This window comes from Ambystoma mexicanum, chromosome 11, assembly GCF_040938575.1.
Source record: "Ambystoma mexicanum isolate Mex_15411 chromosome 11, UKY_AmexF1_1, whole genome shotgun sequence".
In the NCBI taxonomy this organism is placed as follows: domain Eukaryota; kingdom Metazoa; phylum Chordata; class Amphibia; order Caudata; family Ambystomatidae; genus Ambystoma; species Ambystoma mexicanum.
The window spans coordinates 387186121-387200396 of record NC_090934.1 but is presented as its reverse complement, the minus strand read 5'-3'; the positions used below and the strand labels follow the sequence as shown (position 1 = coordinate 387200396).

Sequence of the window (14276 nt, the reverse complement as noted above, 5' to 3'; positions counted from 1 at the left end):
CCACTCACCTTTTTTCCCAGGCATCTCTGCGCACGGACATACCTAGCTAACTCGGTTCTAGCAAACATAGCAGAGGCATATAAATTGGCTCACCAGAGCCTACAAGAAAGCAAGGTCTGTTGACAAGTACAAGCCGATAAACATCATCGGAAAACACTGGATTGGAAAGAGGGCTCCCAAGTCTGGTTGGCTACCAAGTACCTGCCCTGATGGGTATGCCCCTCTAAACTGTCACTACGGTATTTGGGCCCTTTTTCCATCATAGAAAGGATCAACCCTGTCACTTTCAAACTACGATTACCCCACAGTCTGCATCAAATCCATCAATTGTTCCATGCCTCTCTCCTCTGGGAGTATGTGGAAGACCCCTACAAACGTTCTTCACGGTCCCCATCGTGGAGATACCTGAAGATAAGAGACTTACGCTATCAAAGAGGACAAGTGGAATATTTGGTCCACTGGAAAGGCTATTGGACCTGTGAGGAAAGTGCAATTGCCAAATGGAAGGTAGGGGTGTGCCAGCCGCAGGAAATAATCATTGTGACGTCCCAGTTAGTTTGTGCGCGCATGCGCGAGCCCCGTTTTGGGCCCGCGCATGCGCAGGTTAAAATAAACTGCGTACCACGGTAGTTGCCGCCGGGACGCGTAACGAGCAAAAGCGCGTCCCGTGTCTCCTTCCATGTGTGTGTGTGCATGCCTGCTGTGAGTGCGTGTGGGCCACCCGAGGCACGGGTGGCCTCCCTCAACACAACAACTGGCGATGAGGTGGGATACCGCCGTAGCGCTCGCCTCATATACACGGCAGTGAAATAAATCAGCGACGCTACGTTGGATGGAAGCACGGACCCGGCGCGAACATTCCGGTAATGTCGAAAGGCAAGCACACAGCAGTAGCGGCCTGAAAGGGTGCTCGAGCGCTGCTGTTTAAGTGCAACCAAGCAATTTTTGGAACTTTTGGTCGCCCCAGAGCCCTGAGGACGACTTTTTTTTCAACACAGACACTCTGTTGAGGAGTGCTGTAAGACACGACAAGGTGGTGGATTAGCAAGCAGCAATCTGAGGTACGTGTGAAATCAAGCCCAGTCAGTTTTGCGGCCTCTGAGACATTAAGAGGTGCCTGTGCGACCTGTGAACATGGCAGAAAGTGATGACGAAGGAGGAACTGCGGCAGTAGTGACGAGAGCACAACAGGGGTCGTTGCTACCAATGCAAGAATTTGATGTATCAGGTCCCCCGTCGAAATTAGGTCCAAAGTGGTTGCTATGGATCAAGAAACTTGATATGTATTTCACAGCAACGGGGATAACTGACGATGATGCAAAAAGGGCAACCCTGTTGTATTCCGCAGGTCTGGACGCAATTCGCATATATGAATCTCTTAACCTGCAAGTAGTCACATATGATGCCGTCAAGGCTGCATTGGAGAATCACTTCATACCACTTTCCAATGTTGATTTCGAAAGATTCCTGTTCTGCTGGGAAAAACAGAAGGAAGAGGAATCCCTGGATCGATTTTGTGCTAGACTGCGGCTGATGGCCACCACGTGTCGATGGGACAATGAGGAGTTGATGATACATAATCAGGTTATCCAAGGGTGTAGATCTGGGAAACTACGGAGATAAATACTGAGAGAGCCAGGGTGGACTCTACAACAAATACTAGACAGTGGCAGAACGTATGAGCTGGCGGAAGCGAGAGGTGCCAAGATGGACGCCGCAGTGCGACCGGGCGCATCTGAGGATGCGTTTGCCATCGGCAAGCGAGCCGGATCGAAAGACAAGTGGGGCCAGAGAAGGGAAGGGACTCAAACACCACATGGGTCTAACTTGATTTGTCAAGACTGTGGGTATGATTTGCCTCATTCGGAGGAGTGTCCGGCAAAATCAAGATTGTGTGGCAGGTGCAATGGCCCGGGACACTATGCGAGAATGTGTCGTGCCCCTGCTCCCGTCTCTGTACAGAGAGGCCCGGCTAGAGTTCGGGGGTGCGGGTCAAGACGACAACGGAGCATCGCGGCCCTGGAGCAGGAAATGCAAAGACTACAGTTGGCCGAGGAGGAAGAGGAAGATGAGGACGAAGTGTTCTTCATTTCAAACATTGCCTCTGGAGTCAAGAGAAAGAGACAGCCCAAGTGTGTAGTGGACATACAAGGAGTACCGACACAAGTGCTGGCGGAAGAACACTATCAGAAAATTCCAGGCCCTCCCACACTGGACAGGTCAGCGGCAAAAATATTCACATTCAGCGGGGAAACTCTGCTGCCAATCAAGGGCGTGTTCATAACTCCTGTATCCAAGGGAGGAAAAACGATTAAGGCAAGATTTTTTGTCACGGATGTGAGTCCCCATTCGTTACTTAGCTGTGCAGCATCTGAAGCACTGAACCTGGTTCATTTCGCATATGAGGTTTATTTGACGGACATTGAATCACTGCTTGTCAAGTCTGGGGGCATTTTCGAAAGGGTCGGAAAGTTGAAGGCGCCCCCTGTGCGTCTGCACATTGACGATTCAATTAGGCCAACAGCCCTGAAGCATAGGCAGATCCCATTCCATCTAAGGGAGAAGGTGGAGGAGGAGCTGCGGTCGCTTGTCAACATGGACATCATTGAGAGGGTGGAAGGGCCTACGCCCTGGGTGTCACCAATAGTGGTCGCGCCCAAGCCGAAACAGCCTGGCGCGGTGAGAATCTGCGTAGATATGCGCCTCCCTAATGCCGCAACCAAAAGGGAAAGACACCTGACGCCAACCCTGGATGACATCGTAGCGGAGCTACAGGGGGCGAAAGTGTTCTCTAAGTTGGATCTGCGGGCTGGCTATCACCAGCTCGAGCTACACCCGGACTCGAGTTTCATCACCACATTTACGACGCACGAGGGTCTCTACCAGTTCAAACGCCCGAGTTTTGGCATTTCGTCGGCCGCCGAGGTGTTCCAAAACACCATCAGGGGAGCTTTTGCAGGCCTAAAAGGCGTGTTGAACATGAGTGACGATATTTTGGTGTTCGCCAACTCTGAAGCTGAACACATGAAAAGGCTCGAGGACACACTAAAGAGACTGCACGATCTGGGTCTCACTCTACTCCGTCAAAAGTGTGAATTCTTTAAAGACCGAATTGGATTCTCCGGATTCATCTTTCACGCCGCCGGCGTGTCGCCTGACCCGGCAAAGATTAGAGACATTCGGGAAGCCGCCGCACCACAGTCTCCCACGGAGGTAAGGAGTTTCCTGGGTATGGTGACGTTCTGCGGGCGCTTCATTAAGAGTTTGGCCTCGCTGGCGGAACCACTCAGGGCACTGACGCGAAATGATGCTGTATGGAAGTGGGAAGCCCGAGAACAGGAGGCATTTCAAGCTCTCAAAAATGCCCTGTCCGATGAAGACACGATGGCGTACTTCAATCCATCGGTGGAGTCTGAGATTGTAGTGGATGCCAGCCCTGTAGGGGTGGGGGCGGTGTTGCTAAAGCCTGACAAAAGGGGGGACATGCGGCCAATTGCAAACGCGAGTAAAGCCCTTTCCAGTACCGAGATGAGGCACTCGCAAATTGAGAGGGAGGCCCTGGCCATCCTGTGGGGCTGTCGCCACTTCCACCTCTACATCTTGGGCAAGCCTGTCGTGGTGGTGACAGACCACAAACCGCTATTGCCCATATTGGCGGGAGTTTCGTCAAAACCGCCACCAAGAATTGAGAGGTGGATGTTGGCCCTCATGGAATACGGTGTGCGGCTAATATACAGACTGGGAACCAACAACCCAGCGGACTATCTGTCGCGCCATCCCAACAAGGAGAATGCTGAATTGGAGAGCGGTGAAGAGGATTGCCAAGGTTTGCTCTGTCAGGTAGTGGAAGGAGCACTGCCAATGGCTCTCTCGAGACTGGCCATGGCGACGGAATCCTCCAACGATGAGGTCTTTGGCATTATCAAAGCCGCGGTGAAGAGCGGAGATTGGAGGGAAGTGCTGCGCAATAACTCACGGCGCCACGAGGAGGCACGGAGGGACCTGCAAGCGCTCTGGCGAGTTAGAGACGAGCTATCCGTCTCTGATGTTGGACTCCTCCTCAGAGGGCGACAAATTGTCATACCACAGGCGCTAAGGAAAAGGGTGTTGGAACTGGCGCACATTGGTCATCAAGGGGTCGTCAAGACCAAGGCGAGGTTGAGGCCCAAGGTCTGGTTTCCAGAGTTGGAGGGCGAGGTTGAAAATTTCGTGAGAAGATGCCTGTCCTGCCAAGCGGCAACCCCAGGAGACAAGGCCCCACCAATATGCTCGATGGAGCGCAGCACAAAGCCATGGGGGACTGTTCATGTGGACTTTGGCTCGACGGGTCGAGGCATGTACTTCCTGGTGGCCGTCGACCAGTGGTCGAGATACCCTGAGGTAGAGGTGGTGGAGTCGACTGCAACGGAGTTCACCACCAGAGCGTTGGACAAAATATTTGCAACGCATGGCTTCCCGGACATACTGTGTTCAGACAATGGACCCCCATTCACTGGCAGCCAGTTTGCCCAATTCCTCCGAGAAAGGGGGATACATCATCGCCGGGTGTTTCCACTATGGCCACGAGCTAATGGAGAGGCCGAAATAATGATGCGGACGCTCAACAAGGTACTGAGGATTTCAGCCAGTGGGGGTGAAGACCTGCTGACGAAGCTCGTGGAATTCCTGCGAGAATATCGAGCAACGCCCCACCAGTCCACTGGGGTTGCTCCCGCAGTGGCGCTGTTTGGGCGGTGCCCGAGGGGAATGCTACCGGAAGTGGAGGGCCGAGGGCCCGGGGTCATTGATGACAGGAAAGTTCAGGAGGAAAGGGAGTTGCGCAACAAGAAGGAAAGTGAGAGGAGGGGTTTGCGAGAAACGGAAATGCAGGTTGGAGATTCGGTGCTGGTTCGGAATCGGCACCCGGAAGGCAAACTGTCTCTACCTTTTGAACATCGCCCCTGGAAGGTAACGCATGTGAAAGGGACAATGGTGACGGCAGCGTGCGAGCGTGGCACCGCCACCCGCAACCGGTCCTTGTTCAAGAAAGTGGACACGCCGGATGAAGCCCAGACCCCGGGTGAGACTTTAAGTCCGGAAAGGAGCCCCAGAGCGCACGAGGACGTGCCAGCGAGCGAGTGCACTCCCGCTGGAGACTGTGACCGCCCCCCTGCCGACGGTCACGCCCCGGTATCCCGTCCGCCGGGATCGCAAGCCACCGGTTCGTCTCAAGGACTACGTCCTGGACTCAGGGGACTGAGCCCATCGCAAGAGAGGCCGTTCCAGTTTGGTGAGACAACGTATTCATGTTTACAAGTTCAGGGGAGCCTGCGCACCCCGAGTGTTATACTGTTTGTCGTTAAGGAAAAAAAGGGATGTGACGTCCCAGTTAGTTTGTGCGCACATGCGCGAGCCTCGTTTTGGGCCCGCGCATGCGCAGGTTAAAATAAACTGCGTACCATGGCAGTTGCCGCCGGGACGCGTAACGAGCAACAGCGCGTCCCGTGTCTCCTTCCATGTGTGTGTGTGCATGCCTGCTGTGAGTGCGTGTGGGCCACCCGAGGCACGGGTGGCCTCCCTCAACACAACAATCATCAGTGTACACAGGTCACGGACATACCTTAGAGCTTAGAGGGGGGGCCTTCCAGCCCAGACAGTCTTATTTTTCAAAGGACATTACTTACTTTCCTTCTAGGAATAAATACATTAGTATATGACAGATAAATATATATGCAGGTGACAATTGAAGATGGTACAGGTACATCTCTGAAGGTTCTTTAAAATAGGGTAACGCTGGCTCCTTAATACCATCTCTTTTAAAAGCATTGCCAAGTCCTAATCTGTAATGACTTACGGCTGGATTGAGTGGTTTTATTGGCTGGAGAAGGGTATCACCATTTTGCAACAACATTCCTTGTGTACATGCGCCCATGTATCTACGGTTTACTTAAATTGCTAACCTAAACCACGTTCAGGACCGGCACCAAACGTTTCCCCGCTGGCTTCCATGAGTATGTCATCCCCAAGACAGAGGCCATAGCTCTCAACTCACTTACTTTTGGCGGGTGTCACCCGCAAAAAGCATCCAGATACCTGCCAGCTCATCTGTTTCACTTGCCTCTTGGAGCCACAGACTCTGTTGCATATCACACAGGCTCAGTCTTACTAAATGAGCCAGCGCAACGCTCTGTGGGTACAGAAGAACGCCAAACGGAAATGTAGACAACAGCCACAGAGACTCAAGTTTACTGAGTCAGCACTGACAAGTTTCCACTTTCTATGTTGTGTTTATTTAGCCTCACGTGAGACAGTATGTTTTAGTTTATAAATACAATACGACATTAATTTTAACAAAAATGTCACCCTCCTTACAATCCCATACGCCCATTCACTTCAATGGGCTATCACCTCAACCCAAAATAAATCGGGCGTTTTCACCCGCCTTGATGTGAAAAAAGGTTGAGAGCTATGACAGAGGCTAGTGAACTCCTGACCTTGTTGAACGCTGAATCTGTTTAATGTGTTGAAAGCTGAGAGTGGACCCGCACAAGGATGACCTCATTGACAGTCACTAGTCCTCGGAAAAGTTTCCGACTGTACCCATTTCAACTCGGCGACAAGATGTATTTGCATTTGAAACTCACTGGGTGTTCTATATTATTACACCTGCCTTTTCTGTAAATATATATATATACTTGTGTAATATATATACAGGTTATAGTGCGCGAGATGACGAACGAAATAACATGTTTTTATAAACGGTGGAGATGGACACAGCAAAGCTCTGTAAAGATAGGGTTACGTTGACCCTCACCCTGACGCTCAAAGTGACTTCACAGGGCGCTGCAATAGCTGGGCTGTTACGCATGCGCAGAACGGGTGCGATGGCGCCGGCGGAAACACAAGAGCTACATTCGAGGGTAGGGGCGGGCAGCGCGTGCACCGCATAAGACTCCGCCTCACCCGGTGCGCGCGCAGTTAAGGAAATACTGACCGAATCCCCTCTCCCATTCAATGGCGTCTGCATTGGCACGCATCGCTTTTTATCCCTCGCTTCTCTATAATGTGCTGTTGGACAAGGTAACATGGCGGAAGTGGTACGACAGGATCGACCAGACCGTGTTATTGGGGGCGCTGCCCTTCCGGGGCATGAGTCGCCAGGTGAGGGCGATAAGCCAAATACGGAAGTTGTTGCCATAGGTTCCTGACAGCGGATGTAGGGGGTCAGAGGTTAAGGAGACCGGAAGTGAGTGCTTTTTAAAATGACAATACAAACTATGCTCAGGGATGAGAAAAATGGATTTCCTCACAACATAGAAGAGGAATAAAGGTAAAGTCTTGATTTTCCCGGAGGTTTTGTCGCCAACCACAAACCCCTGCAGGGCCCACACATACCCATTCTAGAAAATAAAGCATAGTGAAATTTGTAAAGTAACAGTAACATGTTAAAAACATAATACTTTTTGGCTAGGCTATTACATACTTTCCAACCCTACCGATTTAGTTGGTAGGATACCGCTGTTTAAGCAGTCCTACTGCCTACTGATTTATTGGCAAGAAATACCGATTTTGAAAAAAAACATTTTTTTCCTTATTTTCCCTTTTCACTAGCTCGGGGAGTCTTTCACGGGCTCCCCGGAGCTGGCGTTTCGGGAGAAGGTGCAGCATGCAGGCTTTTGATGTAAAAGGCACCCACGGTGGCGGGCTAAATGTAGCCCTGCGCCGCAGGTGCATTTGACAAAAGGCACCATTAGCCCCCCACTATGCCAGCTCGGGGGAGTCTTTCAAATGCTCCCAAGAGCTGGTGTAGCAGGAGAAGGCGTGGCATGCAGGCTTTTGATGTAAAAGGCACCCACGGCTGCGGGCTAAATGTGCCCCTCCGCCGCGGGTGCCTTTGACAAAAGGCACCATTATCCCCCCACCATGCCAGCTCGGGGGAGTCTTTCAAGGGCTCCCCCGAGTTGGCGTGGTGGCGCCTCATTCAATGACAATGGGCTGCTGACACGCCCTATTCCTATCATTACCTCCTCGCAATCCTATAGATTTTTGGTCACAGAATGTTGGCATGTATGCTATTACATGGCTGTCGGCTTTCTTTCACCCTAGCTTTTATTACATTTTGGAATATACTTTTGTGCTATTATAAATGATAATGGGGGGGCAGGGGATCCAATGGCTGTTTTATGTATGCCACTGATTTGGTTTTAATCGTGAGAACACCAGTGTGCCTCCAAAGATCCCTGTATGCCCTGCAAGCGTATTCTGCAGAAAACAATTTGGTCAATGCAGGCAAATCAAACATAATGGTTATAACTGTTAGCGTTCACTAATGCGCAAAAGAACTAGGAGTATAAATGGTATGTTGCAGATAAAATCCTCTCTAAAGTAGATATATACCGTTATCTGGCTTTAACTTCAACACTGATCCAAAAGATAATAAACATATTGTATCTCTCAGATTATTTGTGGTGTCTGAAGCCTCAGGGCTTGCTTATTTTGTGGACATTTTGAAAATGTACCATTTTGCCAGTGTACCATATTTTTTTAATGTAAAAGTTGTACCAATAGTAACTTACAGATCAGATATTTTTATGGCAAATGCCAATTTATATATAAATAAATAAACATTACCATACCAATTGGAACATTCTGAAAGGTCTTTATTGGAAAAAAGTATTGGGCATCCTGAAGAGTGCCCTGATTGAACTAATTCGATATGAATTGGGATTACTATCTTTGAAAGCAATGGTTTATTGGAAATGATTAGTGTCTCTTAGAAAGGTCTTGATGGCAGATCACTCCTCCATTTTTGTTATTCTAGGGAAGGCCTTGAGAATGGGTACAGACAAGATTTTATTGGAGTGGAAAAATGAATCCCTTCAGTTAATTACTGGAGACTCTTATTGTGAATCCACAGGAGTTGAAAATAAGGCTTTGGAGAAAAACCTGGAGAAAAACTAGAACAATGTATGGTATACAAAGCCTTTGCAAATTTTAGTAATTAAAGCAAGGGCTTTAATCAATTACCGACCTACCTATTAACATTTCTAGATCTGACACTAATGAGAGTTATGTTAACAATACATCTAAACCTTTTGCCTACGCGTGAGGTACAGGGATCGAGAGCTAAATAGAATACACAATTAAGATGCTGACGGTTTTGTAATAACTTGACCAAACTGGAAACAAGACATATTTTACTTGTTTGCAAGTCGTCTGAGAGAAGGGCCTTGGTATTTGATGGATTTTCTTTTTAAATCCATTACACAACGCTGACGCTTGAGACGTGGTTGGCGATGTTGTTTAGAGGGCAATATCGTCCCCTTTCAATAGCAGTGGCAACATTTCTGCAAAATATTTAAACTCCTGATTAATTGGGTTTTGTATAGTTTTTCTGAATTCTATAGAAATTATATATTTTTGATAATTTGATTTGAAAGATGGTTCTATACAATTGTTTTAGAAAGTGATTATTGAATTGTGTATTCATTAATTGTATAAACAACTATTGTGATATATAGCTAAACGTTTGCTTTGCAAGCTAAATAGCAATGAAATATGATTGGGGTTGAAATGTAAATATATTGTATGTATATATTTGAATAATGTATTTTATATATTTTGTATTAGGAACTTGTTTATATTGTGTGAAGTTTATATTTAACCCACTTTCACATGTTTAAAAAAGAGAAAGAAATGCACATTTTATTCACAGGGTCCGAGACCGGTCAGAGAGATGTCAAAATACAAACGCATGCAAAAATGTATACTTTCCTGCCTATTCATTTTTACAACACTTCCAGCATTGGCCTTAATGTGCTGTCCTATGTTTGGTTTGACTTGTTAACGAAGAAGCTTGAGGATGTGGTGATCTAAGGTGAAAAGAGTCAGTAAATGATGAGGATCCATGCAAATGAGATTATGGGGTGGAACATGAAATTCATTTAAATTCCCCAAAAATACTCAACAGCCTGAATGTGACAGTTTTTAATAAACATTCATCTAGCCACCAAAAAAACTGTTGCTCCCTGAATAGAAAACCGTATGTTTCTGTAGTCACGCAGTTCTTAGAAGTAGTTGTGATTCCGATAAAACCCACCAATCTATGTCGAGAGATATTTTAAAATTGAACTCGGGTTACTGCGCCTGCTTAAATCCTTGGGGTAAGATTCTGTTGGCTACTGTTTTAAAAATTACATGAACCATGGTCATGAAGGGTTAGATTAGTTATTTTAATCTTGATTACAGTAATCAAGATTAACATAACTAATCTAACCCTTCATGATCATTGTTCCTGTAATTTTTACAACAGTAGCCAACAGAATCTTACCAGCATTGGATAATCGTGCTGAGCGTGATCAGCTTCGCACCAAGTTGCCTTAATATGGAATAAATAGTGTTCCCTCAAGCTAACATACCAGTGGTATTAGCCTGGTGCGGCTACACCTCTTCAGGAGTTTGCTGGATCGATCTTGCTGGAGGAAATGTGGGGCTCAAGGGACATATCTACATATGTGGTGGGAGTGCCCCTTTGCTCGAACCTTTTGGGAGAAACCTGGTTCAGACTACTGATGGAGCCCGAGGCAACCTTATTGGGGGTCCCAGTTCCGGGGATGTACTTAAGGTCTGGGGTGACGGCCAAACTAATTACCGAGCTCCTCTTAGCTACAAGGATCACGATTGCCCGGGCTTGGAAATCTCCTAAAAGTCTGATGTTAATTCTGTGTTGGGTCAAAATCTGGGACCTACTGGTGGCAGATAAGGTCACAGTGGCCAAAGAAGGGGTGCTACACTGGTTCACAGACATTAGGTCCCCGATCCTGGAGTATGACCTGAACTTGCAGGTGCACAAGCCACATCTTGCAAGGGTATTCCTGTGCCTCGGTGGTCCTGGCAGGGCTCGGGAGGGGACAGGGATGGGGCTGGATATTGTGGGGTGGGTAGGGTGGGAATGGCCAAAGAATGTGCTGTATCGGGCATTAACCTATTTCGGAGTCCTATTGTTGGAATTTGCTGTGTGATTGCAACCAATTTTAAATAAAGTTGGTTAAAAAAAGTAGTTGTGATTGTCTCTTCTAACACTGTTTTTGACTTGACTTTAAACTGTAGATATGCATGTGTTTTCCCCAAAATACTTGCTTTAAAAGTAACAAGTAACTGCATCTGTGTACGATTGTACACTGCTGGCCTTGACTATATTGCTCTGTTTTTACAATTGGCTGATCATGTCACCCAAATTATAATCGAATAAGAGCAAGTTTTTAATAGATGGTTGATTTGTAACTTTGTGCTTGGATATCAAGTGATGCATTTGTCACATGGGGCAGGGGCAGGCTGTTTTCGTGGCTTGCAGCACCATCAGAGGGTCTGAGCCAGGGTTTTTTCTCAAAAAGCTTTCCAGTGTCAGAGGACAGATGAGATCAAGAACCCATGATGACCATGTGAAATTTATTTTACTCGTAGGGCAACAGAGCATACTTGGCCCTTGAACATGCAACTGAACGCTCATGCAAACAGCTGTTCTCTCTGTTGTACTCCAATGTTCCTGAACATTCAAATGAACGCACATGCGTGGGCTGATTGAAATGGAAGTCCTTTGTGTTGAGTGGCCAACTTTACAAAATGGTTTTCTGGGGTACTTTAAAGAGGCGCATCAGAAGCCGCCTGCAATGCATGCATTGTCATCTGTGCCCCTATTTATCCCATATCCACTTTTATGGTAATATTAGTGGCAAATGGCATTTCAAACACATACAAGACAAAATAATCTATGACCATTGCGCATATAAGCTGCTGACCTGTTTGTTTTCACCCCAAGGCTGATCTTGGGATTTCTGAGGCCCTGTACAGCAAAAGGCATGCAAATATCTGCATTTGCATAAGTATCGACAGATGTCACTGAAAAAGACATTACGAGGAGTGTTGGTCAGTCTTTGACACTCAATGGCATCATTGGAAGTTGGCATTACATGATGTTGTCACTAGAAAGCCAAGAGACTAATAAACTTGTGGTATGCGATATGTTACAACAATTGGGTAAAAGTAGAGAAGAGGAGGGCTCGCCCCTGGCTCCCCCTGATCCATCGGTAGAGCCTGGTTTGGCGCAAATAACCTGCCAGCCACCAGGAATGGAAGCACTCGGACCCGAGTCAAGAGGATGGGAGAGACCTGGGCCTACTGTCGCTGAATTCTGTGACTGAGGTATTGATGGTTAATTGGACAGGGTCGGAGGTAAGACTAGCAAGTCCTCTAGTCTTAACTCAGATCCCGTTCAATCAACCATCAATACCTCAGAGTTCATATGCTCATAGAATCTCCCGCTGGGTCCAGAAAGGAGCTATTAACCTCAGGGAATAACTCCACCATGGGAAACCCAGAGCCTTGATCGCTCCGCCTGGTACAGAAGGCCTTCTCGGAGGATGAGGAGGAGGAAAGGTCCTCCAGGGAGGACATAGAACAACCTAAGGCAGTTCTGCTTTAACAATAGCCTGAAGAAGAGGACCTGGGTGAAAGTGAAGACCAGAAAGAAAATGTGGGAAGTGGGGGCCTATTGAAGATCTATCCCCAATCTCCAGTCACCAGAAGTCGGACTGTCCCCCCATAGGAAAATCATACCCCAGAAGAAGGGTACGGGAAGAACTGCCAAAGGACACTCCCACCATCGACCACTAAATGCTTGCAGCGATCTAACGAAAAAGATCTTTCGAGTGCCATCTATATCCAGGGATATGTGGTCTGGGCCTCTTTGGACTCAGGCAGCACTCATAACACCATTCATCCTAACCATTATCCATGCATAGCTCTCGGGCAGGAAATCCCATAGCCACCTGTTGCATCCATGGGGACTGGTTAAACCCACAATATGACAAGGGCCCACATTTAAGTGGGTAGAAGATCTGGATTACCAAGGTCCTTGTAAACCCGAACCCCCCGCCCCCCCAAGAGAATCTGGTGTTGGGGTGTAAATTAGCTGGATTTAAGAGATGGATGTAATCCTTATGCCATCATAAACTAGATTAGGATATCATTTATACATCTCTGGTTGAAGCAAATGACTAAATGCCGTACAGGGTTCAAAATTGAGGGGAGCTGGGAGCTATTTAGCTTCTACTTGGTGCCTTGTAGAGCCTGGTTAGCATGCCACCAACAGCCACCAGGCGCTACTTTTGGCTCCACAGACCAACTGATGTTGAACAAACACACCTGTGTGAATTTAATTCTGTATGTTCGTGACTACTATATGACTTTTAAAGCTTTAAGGATAATACATAATGGACACAATTATATATGTGCATCTTATGTGGAAGTTAGATTTGGGTAATGCTTTAAACTGGCTCCTCCTTCCCCAGTGGTAGCTTCTGGTCACTGTTTAATGAAGGATACACAGGAACCACTTTTAACTCTTGCTTATCCAATGTTAGCTTCAAACTCGTATGCACATGGGGCCAAGGAACATATTTCTTATTAATGACCCAAAAGTTCCTCTCGGGCAGTTCCACAGGGTAGTCTGGAGCAGAAAAGTCTGGAGGGAGAGAAGGTCCCAAATAGCAACTGGGGAAACCTAAATGGCTTTCAGGTGGAGTGGGGAGGTGGACTCAGGGGACTCTTAAGAAAGGGTAGAGGTGTGTGACAGAGTGTAAACAATAGGCCAAACCCTCAATTTTTTGTTATGGGGGGGTCTGTGATGTAATAGGGCAACAACAATATTATGTATAGGAATAACTTACACCCAAAAACCATAAACCCATGACCCTGGTGTTTTTGTACCAACAAAAACGTTAACTTTTCTATTCAGTATATAGACACCTCCTTTGTGGAGGGTATTCTTTTCCTAAAAGCACATATTGCATAAAACATTTCTTTATAAAGTGCATCATCACATTTTGTCAATCACGGGTTAGTGTCAGGTACCCTCCTTTCTCTTGTACCAAAGGCTTTTTTTGTTAACCAAAACATTTATCACAGATATTCAGTTGATTCATGAACGTCTAGTATCAGAGAAACCATATACAGAAAAAGAAACCAATCCCAATGATTTTTTTTCTTCCCTCACCACCTAAGACCGTGTACTTCTATACTATCAATCTACTGATGTAGGTTCTTGTTAAGACAGAACCCTGTACTTTCTTCTTCAGCCTCTTAATCTCTGTGGGATTCTTAATGTCAACTATCCCTATGCCCTTTTAACTAAAGGATGTAAAAAATGATGATATGTCAACACTTTGCATTGTTTCGGCCCAGTACTTCGGGAATACCCCCATCCCGGGTTAGGTTTCCTCAAAACATTTCCATGCATC

General features: G+C 47.0%; 1 protein-coding gene and 1 long non-coding RNA gene across 2 annotated transcripts in view; both read left to right on the top strand.

Annotated features, from left to right (window-relative positions):
- The window catches only part of PTPMT1 (protein tyrosine phosphatase mitochondrial 1), a 401721-nt gene that overhangs the window by 52047 nt on the left and 335398 nt on the right, over positions 1–14276 (top strand). The window lies entirely within an intron of this gene.
- The window catches only part of LOC138503418 (uncharacterized), a 36127-nt gene continuing 29059 nt past the window's right edge, over positions 7209–14276 (top strand). Inside the window, exon 1 of the long non-coding RNA XR_011279633.1 lies at positions 7209–7225. This is a non-coding gene — a long non-coding RNA (uncharacterized lncRNA). The remainder of the gene's footprint in view (positions 7226–14276) is intronic.